The sequence below is a fragment of the Parus major genome, chromosome 6, assembly GCF_001522545.3.
Source record: "Parus major isolate Abel chromosome 6, Parus_major1.1, whole genome shotgun sequence".
In the NCBI taxonomy this organism is placed as follows: Eukaryota; Metazoa; Chordata; class Aves; order Passeriformes; family Paridae; genus Parus; species Parus major.
The window spans coordinates 22,505,120-22,519,559 of record NC_031775.1 but is presented as its reverse complement, the minus strand read 5'-3'; the positions used below and the strand labels follow the sequence as shown (position 1 = coordinate 22,519,559).

The 14,440-nt window shown below is 46.1% G+C and overlaps 1 protein-coding gene across 4 annotated transcripts in view; it reads left to right on the top strand.

The window, feature by feature from the left end:
* SH3PXD2A (SH3 and PX domains 2A) overlaps nt 1-14,440 on the top strand; it is a 247,607-nt gene that overhangs the window by 42,376 nt on the left and 190,791 nt on the right. The window lies entirely within an intron of this gene.

Genomic DNA, 14,440 nt, shown 5'->3' with positions numbered 1-14,440 from the left:
AAAACAACAGAGCTTTTGCACACTCCCAGAGCAGCTCAGTAATGGAGATTGCAGTGGAAACTTTCCAATCTCTCTTCCTAACCATCTACCCAGCCAGCCAGTGTCCTGGCTCCTGCTGTTTTGTAAAGCTCCTTTTCTCTATTCTGTGCCTGTATGTTTAGATTCCATCAAAAGCTTTCTTGCTGGATAGCTGCTGACCAAAGTCTGAAACCAGGAATCAGCTGCTTCATTTCTGGTAGTGCTCCCAGGCACCTGCATGGGTAGGGGGAGTTTTGGGGCTGGTGTTGTTTGCCAGTAATCCAGGTCCACTGATATTTTTGTATCATTGTAACTTTGTAGGCAGCAAAACTAATTGTCTGGGGTAGAAATAAAAGCTGTGTCTTGAGAGACTTTTGAACTTCAGGGAAAAGGTTGATTTTTGGACTGGTGGTTGTGTTTGGAGCTGGGCTGAGGTTACAGTATCAGGTGAGTCTTCACAGTCAGTTTTGAGGTTGTTGCTGACTGTGCTGTGTTCTGAAAAGTAACACTGAGCCTTTTTGCATGATAAATTAGGGGGAAAAAAAAGGGTATCTTAAAGAGGTCCAGTTTCATCTTTACTCCTCTTTATATTTCATTTCTGGTACTTGGAAACCTGAAGTCTCTAGGCTGTTTTGTAAGCTGTATCAGTTATTATGGTCTCCTGGCCTTTGGGTTAAATGTGACCATTTCTACAGCCAGTCCTAGCTTCTGTTTGGCAGGAGGACAAGAGAGGGATGTTCTTAAGCTTCCTCTTTTGCCCATCTCCATTTCTAACTGGGCTGAAGTGCCAGGCCTGCCAGTCCCACTGCTGTAAGAGTATGTCAGCATCTTCTCTGTGCTTGCTGTACCTGCTAAAGGTGCCCAGCTCCCTGATCACAAACATTTGCTGTCAGCATGCAAATTGTGGCCAAAACGGTTTCTTTCTTTTCCTCTCTTCTTTCTCTTTTTGCGCCAGTTCTGTTTTCATGTATATGTTGTTCTGGGTCTCCCGGCCTTTCCTGGTAGGCTTGAAAAGTTCCCATCAAGTGTGGAGTTATCAATGGGTTAGTGTGTTGGACAGGAAATGATGTCTCAATCAGGGAGTGAGTCCTGAAAGGTCCCATTGATAAGTGCAAGGGGGCCTAGCCAGTGGAAAACTCCTGCTTGCATGACGCTTCTCCCCCCACGAGAAAATACGACAAGAAAGTAACAAAATTCCCTTCTTTAACCCTACTCCCTCCCAGGGATCTCTGTCAGGGCCAACACTCCTGAGCAGTGACAGCCCTCTGCAGCAGCCCCTTTAGCTCTTGCAGTGTGAGGGGCAGAGTTACAGAAACTGAGGTCTTCACTTGAGATTTCCACAGTCCTGCCGTGTCTCTGTACTATGTCACTTGTCCATCTGTGCCTCAGTTTCCCAGCTGTGAGATGGGGACAAGGCCCTGTGTGCGCAGGCTGCCATAACGTGCTTTTAGACTCCCAAAGGCGATAGATAATTTTTTACTTATCCCCTCCTATTATTCTTTCTGGATTTCTGATTATGCCTGAACATCTCTTAGATGAGGCAAAGGAAACTGCTTTGGGTCTTGAATAGAAATTTTTACTTCCAGCTCTTACGAAGTCTGCAAAGAGCATTGGAAAAGCAAATGAATGCTAAGGGGGGCTCTTGCATTTTGGGAAACCTGTGGATTGATGTGCAGAGATTCTTGGTCAAAGAGAAATGGGCTCCAGATCTTGGGATGACTTGTGCTTTCCAGATTTTTTGCTGGAAGCTTGAACTTCTAACCTAGCATTGGTTGAACGTGGGGTTTGCTATCTGATGCCATGCATGGTAAGGTGGTCTTTGCATAATCAGTCTACTTTGATAATGTCCCTGGTTATTCCCATGTGGCACTTCTAGGAGAAAACCAAGCAAATTCTCAGGGAGTAATGCTCAGCCAACTCACGGGCACCACTCATGTCCAAAACAGCTGGAGTCCACAGGTCTCTGCCAACTCCACTCGCCCTGCTGTGTCAACCACACAGAGCTGCACTTCAGGGCTTCCAAAGCCTGCACGTGTCTCATTTGCTCTTGACTGGAAGTGGAGGAACAAGGGCTGACTTGTAATGACTTAATCAGGGCTGCAGTGGCTGGCATTGACAGTGACACTGGATACGACCCATGGGGAAACCCAGGGGTTGCCCAGGAGCGAGGAGGGAGGAATACAGATAATTAATTTCACTACTCCATTTTCATGTTTCTTTAAACAAGAGCCCACCCTTCCCCAAACGGCTGTCTCTGGGAAGTAGCTCAGTGGTTTTGAGAGCTGTAGCATTAGTAGAAACTGCATTTTTAAAAAATACTTCTTTGCAAATTATATTAGGCACTGCGGGTGGTAAGAGACTGCTCTGTCCCAAGGATTCAAATCCGAGGAGAGCTTGGCTGTGCTATTTCAGCAGTGCATATGCTTGAATTGGGAGTCAGGTTGTTTTTGAGTTTAGTAATAGGGCAGTAAGGCTGTTCATACCATAGGATTTGTTTGCCCCACAGAGGTGTAAGAAGTACAGCAAACAGAACCCAAAGCACCAAGCCAGGTGCTGCTTCAGTAGGGGCTGGATATCTGTAAACACAGATTTTAAATTAAATTAGGGCATTGCTGCATCATTTAATTGTGCAACCAAGTCACATCTGCTCCTGAGCATGGGTCAAATGATGGCAGCAGAATACTTGTGGGTGCCAGTGTTTCAGTCAATAGGATTGAAAAGATTGAATTCACTCTGCATAGATGAAAGCATTACTATAAATTGCTTGTCAAATCCAATTATCTGTTGTCTTTCACCCTGGGGAGACATTTGCACCTGAGCACCATGTGGGATCAAAGCTACCTCCTAATGTAATATTTTGAATATCGTTTTCTTGCACTTGCCTGCAGTGCAGAACAGAGAAGTGTAAGGAGAATAATGTGAACATCACCTGTCAGTAGTGCTGACCCTTGTGACAGGCTGGTGGCTCACTGGGGCACGTTCCCTGGATGCTGTTTGAGGTCTTCCATCACTATGGAATTGCTGCTGGTGGTTGTAGAATCCTATCCTGAGGTGATAGTTCAGGAATGATGCTGTTGTTCCCCAAAGGAGCTGAGAAAGGACACCTTTATTGGGACAGCAGGGATAACTCCTGGCATTTCCACTGTGCAGTAAAAGACATCAACAGATGTAAAATCAGTGTTTTTCTTGCTGGAAAGTGCTTTTGAAGGCTGTTAGCAGAATGGGGATTTGCAGCTGAGTGTGTGCATAAATAAATGCCCAAAGCATAAGGTGGGGAAGTGTGGAGGTGCAGACAGTTCTCACCCTCCCAGTGGCCATGCTGGGCTGGAAAACAACCACGAAGTGCGCAGCAAGTATGAAGGATGTGTCTTTCCCCTTTCCCCACATCACCCTTGCAGTTGTCCAGTGTCACCTTGGGCTTTTTACAGCTATTTTGACCCCAGCTGGGTGCTGGCCCCGCTGCTAATAAAGTCCCCCCCCCAGCAAAGTGGGCAGGGAAAATGGGACCAAGGATCCGTGCCTGGCCTCAACTTCAGTCACCAGTGGTCATCTGCTGCATTTCATCCAGTGACTCCAAGTGTTCTCTGATTCCATGCAGGTGCTACTCAGTGCCTGAACAGAGCATGAACAGGACCAGCATCTGAGCAGAGGGAGCAGACCCTCTGTTCCATGGTCTGTGTGCAGAGCTGGGGGAGGATCCTTTCCGCAGCAGGTGTAATGCAGCTTTCTCCAAGGTGAAACACAGCAGCTGGATTTAGCAGCATGCCACGATCCCACGCCGTGTTTGGCTGTGCAGGAGCGGAATGTTAGGTAGGCAGGTCTCAGTCTCCCCACACAATGACACAGACAGGCGGTTTGGCTACAAGGAGATGTCTGAAATGTCACAATATTGGAAAGGCAAATAAACAAGGCTGTGCTCAAGCACTGGCTCTGTGTATCAGCAAAATATTATCTGCCCTATGTGGTTTGCTGATATAAGCAGGTTTTCTTCAAAGTGGCCCAGAAAGAGGAACTCACTAGCAGCCAGTTAAGACACTAAAAACGTAAAGACTATCAAGAATTGTATTAGGAAGAGGAAAGACATGTAAGTTGTTTTCATCCTGATGATAAAGCACCAAGAGCTTCATTTGTTATTGCTAGGGTCATCCCAATTGTTTATAGTGCTATAATGGAGTAACAGAGCATTGAAAATGACATTAAACAAAAATGGTAGTATAAAAACTAGTAATTGTGCAGAGCAAAGAGGGAATTCTGTGATTCTGATGGAATTGTGTATATTCACTCCACTAGTTAGTCTGGGTTAATTGCCCAAGTGGAGACCTACAGCCCTAATTCTGGTGGTCCAGCGCAGTGTAACTCAGTGATGATTGTTTTTTAGGGCCTCTGCTATTTAATTTTGTTTGTGCTGTCAGCTCTGCAGGAGTGGTGAATGGACAAGTTCAAGCATGCACTAAGTTTAGCAGTGGTGAACAGTGTAGTTAAGAATGCAATGGGGCAAATGTTCTCCTGTGTTTTCAAGTGCTGACTCCTAACCCTCAACCCACCAGGCCTCTTTAGCAGCATGAGCAGTCACCCACTGGTCTTCCCAGCCATGCAGAGCAGCAGTGTCACTCTGCAGTGGGTGACCCTCTCTTCTGTGGGTGCCACCTTGTGCAGAGCTCCTGGCTGGCACTGTGGGAAGGGAGGGAAGGAAGGAGGGCTGCTGCTGCTGCTGTGGCTCCGCGCGAGATGCAGCTTGCCCCTCTCGCAGCGTGGGAGGTTTGTGCTGAAAGGATTCCCAACCTCTGACGGGCTCACTGAGTGTTTCTGTTGGGCTGCATGTGTGCATCTGAGGGTGCTAAAGGAAACAGGCAGGAAAGCTGGAGGAGAAGGTGGGGTCAAATGGGGCAGGGGTGGAACAGCATGGCAGACACTGCTGCATCAGACCATGGTGCAAGTGCACAGTGAAATTGGTGTTTTTCAGGCTGGGCTCTGCATGTGCCTCCCTCTGCTTGGGCAGTGCTGGCCTTGGCCAGCATGGTTTGGTTTGCCAGGATCAAGATTCCCTTGTTCCTGTTCTCTTGGTGTGGGATGCTGGGCCTCAGCATCCTGGCCCTGCTGTAGATGTTGAGAGCTGCTGTGAAATCCTTCTCCAGACCAGAGGCCTGGCTCCATATCTGACCCATCAGGTTGATACCCACTGCTTGGCTTCGGGGACATCCCTGATAATCTTGGAAATGTGGGGATGGAGTTACTGCAACAGCTGTAGGGTTTCATTTATAAACAGCTTCCTTAAGAGCATTATTGAAACTGAAACAAGACTGGGAAAATTCAGAGGAAATCTGAACATGGGGCTGTCAACACGTCCGTTCCCAAAGGTCAGGGCTGGCTCCTTGGGGAGAAATGGCACATCCTTTCTTCTGAGTAAACACAGGCCAGTTGTTTGCTGCTGTTATCCCAGACAGTGCAGGGAGAGACTTGCAGTGCAAGGTTCGCAGGGGATGCAGAAAACCAGATTTCCAGGAGGAGCCCTGCACTGTCTGTGAGGGTTGACTGTGCCTCCTGTGTTTTGGCAGCTGTGCTGGAGCTCTTGGTGCAGGCACGCTTGCAAGACTTGGCCTTCAGTAGGAGAGACCCCTCAATGCCTGCTCTCAGAAAAATGGCCCAGCAGCAAGCTTGTAACAGGCCTTCCCAGGGGAATTGAGATGCCCCTGGGAAAAAATTAATAGCTGACATGATTATTGAGCTGAGAATGGTTGTTTCCACTGATTTAAAAGCTATCAAAATACCATTTGTCCTTCTAGCCTTAGGATACCAGCTGGCATGGGGCAGTATCTTTGTGTTCAATGAATAAATGGAATTGTTTATATTTCTAATTTGCATCATTACTTAAATGTTTGCTTGGCAAAACAATCTGTTCAGCTTCCAGTATTTGTTTTTAAAGAGACTTTACACGTCAGATGAAGATGAGGGCCATGATGAGGAAATGGCAAAGTGCCTGCCAACCTACAATAGAGGTGCATTGAATGACCATGGCAAAGAACCCACAGCTGAGAAGGTGACCCAGCCTATGGGAACCCCCCTTTTTACTTCTTCACCTGGCTTCTGTTGGACTATAAAGCTGACATTTGAGTATTGCTCCTAATCTGCAGCATGGGAATCTCTTGCAGGGTGGCTTGGGGAAATATTTTCTGCTCAGCACCAATCCACCTCTCTGCCCAGGACATGGGTGACCTTAGAAAGTAAGGTGGTAGCTTAGCCAGCTCTTCAGGGTGTGACAGCAGCAAAGCAAGAACAGAGGTGACACCCCTGTCACTCTGTCTCGGTGGTTTGGGCTCTATATGTAGTTAGGGAAATGAGTTTTCTTTGTTTGGTTTTTTTTAAGAAATATTAGGAACATCACAAAGAGGTTGTTGACTTCTTAGCTGTGTCTTTTGAATTGTATGTGGGCTGCCTGTAGCAGGCACAGAAAACAGTGAAATTGGTCAAAGGTGTTATTTTCTGGAATTATTCCCTTGCTTTCTAGAGTTTTGATTTGTGTAAGTTGTTCTTACCATCAATTCCTACATCCCCCACTTATTGCTGGCTTGGAGGCTGTGAGGATGTTAGAGGACCTGTGTTGTGGGAAGGGCTCTCCTGGATACAGCCACAGAGATGAAAAGCAACAAGTTCTTCCTAATGAGCTGAATTGATTTATATCAGCTGTGGAGGACTCAGACCTATTTTCATAGCTGTTGGTTGCTTTGCCTGTTAAAAATCCAGTGTATCAGAAGCATGAGTCCATGCAAGGTTGTGGTGCTAATGGAAATCTAAAAACTTGCCTGAAATTCCCAAAAATTCCGAACCATGGTGGAAAGCTTTGGTATGGGGCTCAGACGTGCTGGGTTTGTGCATGGACAGTATCCCATAGAAGGGATTATGCAGAATCATGGTAAAAACGGGGCTGAAAGCCTTTCTTCATCAGAGTGTGTAAAGACTCAGTGTATACCTCCTGTGTTATCCCTCCACCATCTCCATTATTTTGGTGTTGGAAAGTCTTCTCATAGATCTCCGCAGCAGGACTTAAAGCTCAGCCTTGGGAGCAGCCCACTTGTTTGTTACCCTTGTTCCAGGTTTTGTTTGCTGGAACAATAAAACACAGGAGAATGGTTTGGCTGTGGGACCAGCCCCAGCCAAAGCTACAGCTCTGGGGCTGCTGGCCTCACACAGGCAGCAAATTCTCCAAGTGCCACTTTATTAGCATATTTCCTCCTACCAGAGAGCAAGATCAGCTTTTTAATTTTTTTTTGGGGAACATCTGTGTGAAAATTAAATTCCTTGGCGGGATTTTTCCATGGCTGTTTTTTTCCCCAATGCACCCAAGCCCTGAAAGTTGGGGCATGACAATTCCACCCCTTCCCCTGCATTGTCACTCTGCCCTAATCGTACTCAGCTTTCAATTATTTATACTGCCAGAAAATTGCACGGAGTTCACACCCCCAGCCCTGAAACACAATTCCGCTTTTGTGCAGGGAATACAATCCTTCACTTTCATTAAGTGTGCGGAGACCAAGATGAGAAGTGCCTGTTGTGTTCGCATCCCTTGGCTCGCGATGAGAGGAGCTGGTTGTTTTCGCAAACGTCTTAAATAGCCCTGGAAGGGTTACGGGGAGTTTATTTACATTATTGCATTTAAGTGCAAATAGAAAATTGCCCAGCCATAATGGAAAGTTTATGCAGGGCTCTGTCAGGGCCCTTTTCCATGTCACCTCACTCGTCCCAGCTTTCTGCTCTGACAGGCTCAGATGTGGGAAGGCCCTGTCTGGAAGGAGCAGTAGTTCTTGGTGCTGTCACAGCATGGTTTGCTTACAGAACACAGCAAAGCATCAACTGGCATCTCTTCCACTGTGGACTGCATACAGTCCTGCCTACCATAGGGAAGACTCCTGATCAGGCTCACCCCAGCCTGATTTATGAGCACTGGGTGCTATTTGCTTCTTTCCCATAGCATCTGAATGACTGATCTTTTCATCTTCAATGTATGGAGACTGATGTTGGGAATTTGTTTGCCCCCTGTTCCGTTCCCGCTTGCCTCAAGTCACAGCATGGTTCTCCTTTTCTGGAACCAGAGCAGTGTCACGTCTCGTGCAAATGCAAGTATTCCCACTGCAAAACTGCCTTTTGCAATTTCCACTTCCCTCCCTTCAGAGGAAGCATTGAAGTGGAGCGGTCAGGGCAGTAAAACCCACAGAGCTGAGCAGACACATGGTGAATCACGCAAAAAGCAGGAATAGTGATGCTCTGGGGGAAGCACAGCTTTGTGTTCTCCATCCTCGGTGCCCTGTTTGAACAGGATTCAGCCAAGCTGAAGGCTTTGCTCTCCACCTTCTGTTTTTCCATTTAAAAGGAGATTTCTGGTCTCAGATCTGTTCAGGAAAGGAAGGGCTTGAATTCTTACAGCATATCAGACCTTTGGCACTGGCCTGGCTGGCAGCCTGCTGAGTCCACACCTGCCATTGAGTCTTGACCCACACAAGTGGCCGTAACAAGTTTTTTTAAGCTATGCCACCCGGGACCTTCTGAGGATGCAAAGGCATCAGAGCAGGGAGTTGCAGTCCAGTGAGGAGATTTGCACTTCAACAAATTGCTGACATGTTCTTGATGGTAGGAGCTGTGAACAAGCTCACAAAGGACTAAGCGGAGACTCAGAAAAGCATCACAGTGTGTTTAAGATAATTTCTGTAATTCTGCAGTACACTGAGAGCAGAGCTCTCTATTAAAGCCATTCCAGAGGCATCAGTGTTGATGCAGGGGTGCCTCTGATTCACCAGGTCAGTCAAGGGTAGATCCTAATCTATTTAGTGGTGCTTTTATAAACAGAGGTAACATCAGAGCCATGTGTCTGGGTCTTGATGCATTTGTTTTTTAAAGGGTGTGTCAAGAAAACCAGTGGGACTTGCTGGGCTGCTCCCTTCAGATAGGTGTTTTGAGAGAGGTGAAGGACAAACCATGAAAACACTGTGAAAGAGAGGGGGAAATTCCAAATGGAAAGAAATTAGAAAGCAAACTAGGAAAGGACTGAGTAAAATGATAATAGGGAAAAAATTATTTCAAAGGGCTAGGTTAAGTTTAATTATCAAAGTTTTATCTTAGAAGGGAATGCACCTTATCCACCTGGACAAAAAAGTTATTTCACAGACTTTTCCTTTTATCTGGCTAATCTTTTGACAGCCCAGTGAGTTGGCATGTTGTGGCCTTTCTGTCATCTGGGAACGTTTGACATCCAAGTCCAGGCTTCTCCTGCTCACAACAGTGATGTGCTGCTGCTAGAACAAAGCTGGCATGTGTCTTCCTGGTGAAGAAAGTATGTTGTGGGATGACACATGACAAACACCTGCATCCTTGTAACAAGTCCAGGTTGTCTGGTAGTTTTTTGGTGTGCTGGTAACTGTTTGTGCAGCTTTGCAAAAACCTCTGTTGCCTTGCCAACACTCACTGTGTTACCGTGCTGAGGGTTAGAGGATGCTGGTTGCTTCCACATAAGGGTAGGATTTAGCATTTGGTGCTTTAGAAGGTGGTAGAGATTTATTTGCCATTGAATTCTGGGAATAAGTTAGATGGAGCAAGTGATGTGCTGCATGAAGGTGGCCCCTGGCTAGCCTTACGTAAAGGGAAAAGTTTGCAAAAGGTGCTTCCAAGGTAGACAGGAGTCCTAAAGCTTCACATTGGTTCTGGGTGTGGGAGATTATCCAGCTGAGCAGGGCTGTGCTGTGAGCTGCAGGAGCACTAGGGCTGTCAGTTCCTGCCTGCTGTTGTTAGGAAACTTCATGCTGGATTCTGTTCCACACTTAGGTCAAAATATATTTCATTACCTTAATGTGGAAATGTTTTTTGTATAATTATGAGCTTGGAGTCTGTTGTGTGGAAGAAGGAGGGGGGAACTGCTGGTGCGGCAGGAAGGTTATCTGGAAATACCCACCCATAAAATGGGGGCTATAATCAGCCCTCCTGGAGAAAGTTTATTCATTAATGTTTTTAAAGCACTTTGAAGTCTTTGGCTTGGACTGTTTTTAACAGAGCTAAATGTTAGCTGTATTACAGTAGCTAAGCCAGACCATAATGACCATGTTCCCTCTCCTCCCCCTGAGCCCCCAGTCATTTCTGACAGGGTTTGGTGAAGAAGTGAAACATCAGCAGAGTGACCAGACAGAAGTGAAGTGCTCAGCAGAAATATAAATAGTGCTTTTCGTTCTTGGGATTATGTCCTGGTCCCATGGAGTCTTGTGGTCGGAAAGGGAATTTGTAGAAGGGATGAGGAATTTATTTCTAAGCTTGTACCATGTTATCCCAGTTGGTAATTGGTTTAGGGTCCCCTGGGTGATTGCAGTTATCCCATCTTGTCTCCGTGCCAAGTCACCTGGGTGAGACTGGCCTGCTGGGATGGGAGGGAGTGTGGCTGTTGGTGGAATGCACAGTGAGCAGGGCAAAGACTTCACTGGGGCAAAGCAAGGAGGCCCCAGAGCAGGATGCAGGAAGAGCTGGTTTGATGGGCTGCTCAGCTCTGGCTGCCCCTAAATGCACCTAGCTCCACACCCGTCCATTTCTTAACAGCACTGTGTCTGCCCTGTCAGTAACAGAATAGCATCTGCCTTTCCTTTTGCTTGATTTCTGATCTCAGGAGGTGAAATTTGGTGATGGCACTGGTGGCAGCAAGGATCATTCTTTTCCATGTGAAGGAGCTGGGGGGATTCAGACCATGCTGTATCCCCAGAGTCCCTTGTGGATGAGATTGCAGCACAGAGGCAGCAGGTAAATGGATGTGCCAAGAGCCACGGGGTAAGGACGCATCCCAGAGTGAGTTACTCTTACAAAATTGTTCTGTGAGCTTGCAGGCATTTGCTCTGGGTGGCAACCAGGAACATCTCATTAGCATGACCTGGTTTGTCATATGTTCAGACACAACCCATAGCTCTCCTGGCCAGCTCTGACACTGGCTTGTGATGTATCCATTCCCTAGCCTCACCCAGGGCTAGGTTGGGATGGCTTCCTGCCTCAGGGACTGCATTGCTAATCTTTGCTTGGAGATTTGAGGTGCCCAGACATGCCTTGGTATGGGGGAGGCTGCTCTGCGTTGTGATGGTTCTCAGCTGGGTGAGAAAGGAGATGTCTCCCGCCCAGAGGCAGAGCACACACTGTTGTGTGCACCCTGTAGCAGTGATGCTGGGAAGGTGGCTTGGCAAAACAAAGACCTGATGTTTCTAGTTATCTGTCATCCTTCGAAAGCACCCTCTGATTATGGAGCTCACAGCCAAAGACTGACCCAGCCCTCGCCTCTAATCTCATCTTTCCTCCAAGAGTTCAGTCCCTGGAAAGATGCAGCTCTCCAAGAAGACATTCCAGGGGGGTTTAATCACTGCACTCACTCCAGCGCTGCTGTGCTTGTGGTCTAAGCACCTGCTGTTTCGTTTAATTAGCAACAAATGGGAGGCGTGGGTTGGGGGAAGAGAGAGCAGCACCCTGGTGAAGTATTTGCTGCGATGTAATGTATTTTATTTTGGGTCCGGAATGGAGGCCATGAGGAACATTTTCCAGAGGGCTCCATAAACCACCTCTGTTCACAGGGTGATTATTTGAGGAGGGAGGTGAGTGTGGATTTAAATTGGTGCCACTAATTTCTACAAACTACCACATTATTTTTAATTCAAGCTCCAGACTCCCTCCACCCATGGCTTGATGTTGGGATCTGTGAATTTTCCATATCATTACAAAGTCCCTCTATAAAAGAGAGCTCTTTAAATATATTTTAAAAATTTGATTTCAAATACATCATGCTCTCAAATAAGTCAATATTCAGAATGGGAAACAAACTCTTTCCTTCTCTCATAGTGGCCTGCTCATTTATTTGTATTTCAGTAGTAAAAAATTTCAGTATACCAGCTCTGAGCAGAGCAGAGCTCTGGTGTTAGAGGCCAGAAAAGGCACAAAAAGTTGAAAGATACAACGCCTTTGTTCCCTGTGATTAGTTCAGCTTGGGAGCTCCCTGTTGAAATCAGTATGTTACATTGCCAGCAGTGTTTTACCAATGTGAGGAAGGGAGATGGGGACAACTGGGAAGGAAGACTTCAAGATTGAACCGCTTATGCTGGCCAGTGGCTGTGTCCTGCCTTTGGGAGATCAGGAGGTACAGCTCTGCAGGGAAGATTATAGTCACAGCTTCCATGTGCTCCAGCCCACCAGCAATGGGGCACTTTTTTCTCTGTGGGGGTGGCAAATTTAACTATGATCTCTCATACTTCTCTGGTGCAAACGGTAATTCTTAGTCTAAAGACACAAAATATATATTGGCCTTTTGTCTGATTTTCTTCAGACAGTGAAAGCACCATAAGAGCTGTGAGATAGGATACTGTAGTTTTTCCCTGCCCTGATTAAAGCTGGGTTTTCTAGATTTGTCCTTTGCATTCCATGTTCTGAAAGAGTTCATCTCCCACGGATTTGAGAGGATATGTTAACATGTGGCTGTCAGGTATCTAGATGGAACGGTGACTGCGGTCATGTCAAGAACACAGACTGATCATTTTCTTCTCAGAGAGTTTTAAATTCAGTCCTGGGTATTGGGTTCTGCTCCAAGTACAGTAAAAGTTCACAGAAAATTCTCATCTTCTGAGATTGTCATAATCTTGAAATAGAGAAATCCTTGCTGTATGTCCATGCTATAGGTCTTCATTATTAGAATATTCCAGTTGGAAGGGACATAAAATGGCCATGTAGTCCAGCTGCCTGGGCACTTCTGGGCTGACCAAAAATTAAAGCAAGTTAAGGGCGTTGTCTAAGTGCCTCTTAGTTCCTGATAGGCTTAGGGCATCAACCACTCCTCTAAGGTAGCCGGTTCCAGTGCTTGACCACCTTCTCAGTAAAGAATAAACCAGTTTGTAGGTACTTGTTAACTACATAATCATTGCATGCTCACTGCTATCAGTGGGGCACCAGAATGGCTCCTGGAGACATCCAGCTGAGGAGGCAAGTGTAAGAGAGGTTTTCCTGGGAAGGGGATTCAGTTGTGCCAGAAAATTCAATGGCATCATGAAAAAAATCTCACCTTTACATGAGTTCCAAAGCATGGAAAAGTGGCCTTTGCATCCTAGAAATCATTGATTGCTTTTTGGAGTAGTTACACTGATATTTTTTTTTATCTGCTTGCAGGCACACAGGGCATCTGCACACGTCCCAGAACTGTCAGACTCCTGCAAGTCAGCATTATACTCAGAATCAACCCTATACTCTCCAGCAGTATCTCTGCCTCATCTCAGTTTTTCCTTCTTTCTCTATGTTCCTATCTGATGATAGTAATAGGTTCTTTCTGCATGGATCAAATAGGGAAGCAATACCTCAAGGGACTCATTCAGAGTCAGGATATGAAATCTGGAGTTCTTTTTCTGCCTCTGACATTTGAGAGATGCTTTTGAGTAGATGAGATACTATTACAGTGTCAGCCCATCTGTCAGCAGAATTGGTGTTTGAATCCTATTCCTTTGCTCAGTTTTAACAGAAAGGCAAGTGAAGCTGTCTGGCAGTTTACCTTGTTGCATGTCTCAGTATGGTTAGGAAGGGAAATCTGTTTTTGTTTTCAAGTCTCTATTGTACTTGCAGTGTTTAATGCTGTTCAGTCCCACATTCAGGCAAGGGGATCACCTGCCCAAACTGCTCTTACCATTTCTCTTGTAATGGAGAACAGCCCCTTTGCCTCCCCTTTCCCCTGCTGGCACTTGCTTTCGAAACATGAGCATCTTCCTCTGGCTTCAAATCCTTCTCCAGGTTGATACTGATCTGCAGGGTTCAAAGCAGGAGTGGGATTTCAAAGCTTCCTTGACCATATTGAATCTGCAGTGTGACACTCAGGCCAGGTTGAAAGCCTGAGTTTTTGGGCGCATTTAATCACATCTCTGCACCTGTTAGGGTAGAAAAAAATTATTCTGAGTTTTGTTTCTGTTGTTCCTCAGCCACTTTCAAGTTTTCCTTCGTTCTTGTCCAGCACAATGTTCTTTGGCACCTGACCTCATGCAGAGACATGCACCAGTCCCAGATGAAGGGCTAGAAACAATTGTCTGCACCTGGCTCAGCAAAATAGTTATTTGTGTGTGTGTGTGTGTCTGGTAGTAAAATTTATTTTGTCAGTTACTTGAGCCAAAGGATGTCTTTATTAAGCAAGATAACTTTGTATCTGGGTTGTTGGCAAAGAATGTTCTCTGTGCTGGCCATGGAAGTGTAGTTGCTGCCCTCCCATGCCTTTTCTGCCCATATTTGATGACAAAGGGAGGTTGGCAGTAGCTGTGCTTTGATGAGGCTGGTGTCTTGCTTTCTGATGGAAAATGGGCCATTCTGTTCTCCGATATTTTTCTTACTCTCAGCAGGATGGAGTGGAACTCAATTTTTGAAGTTGCTTGTGCCCAGTAGAAAGCAGTTGATG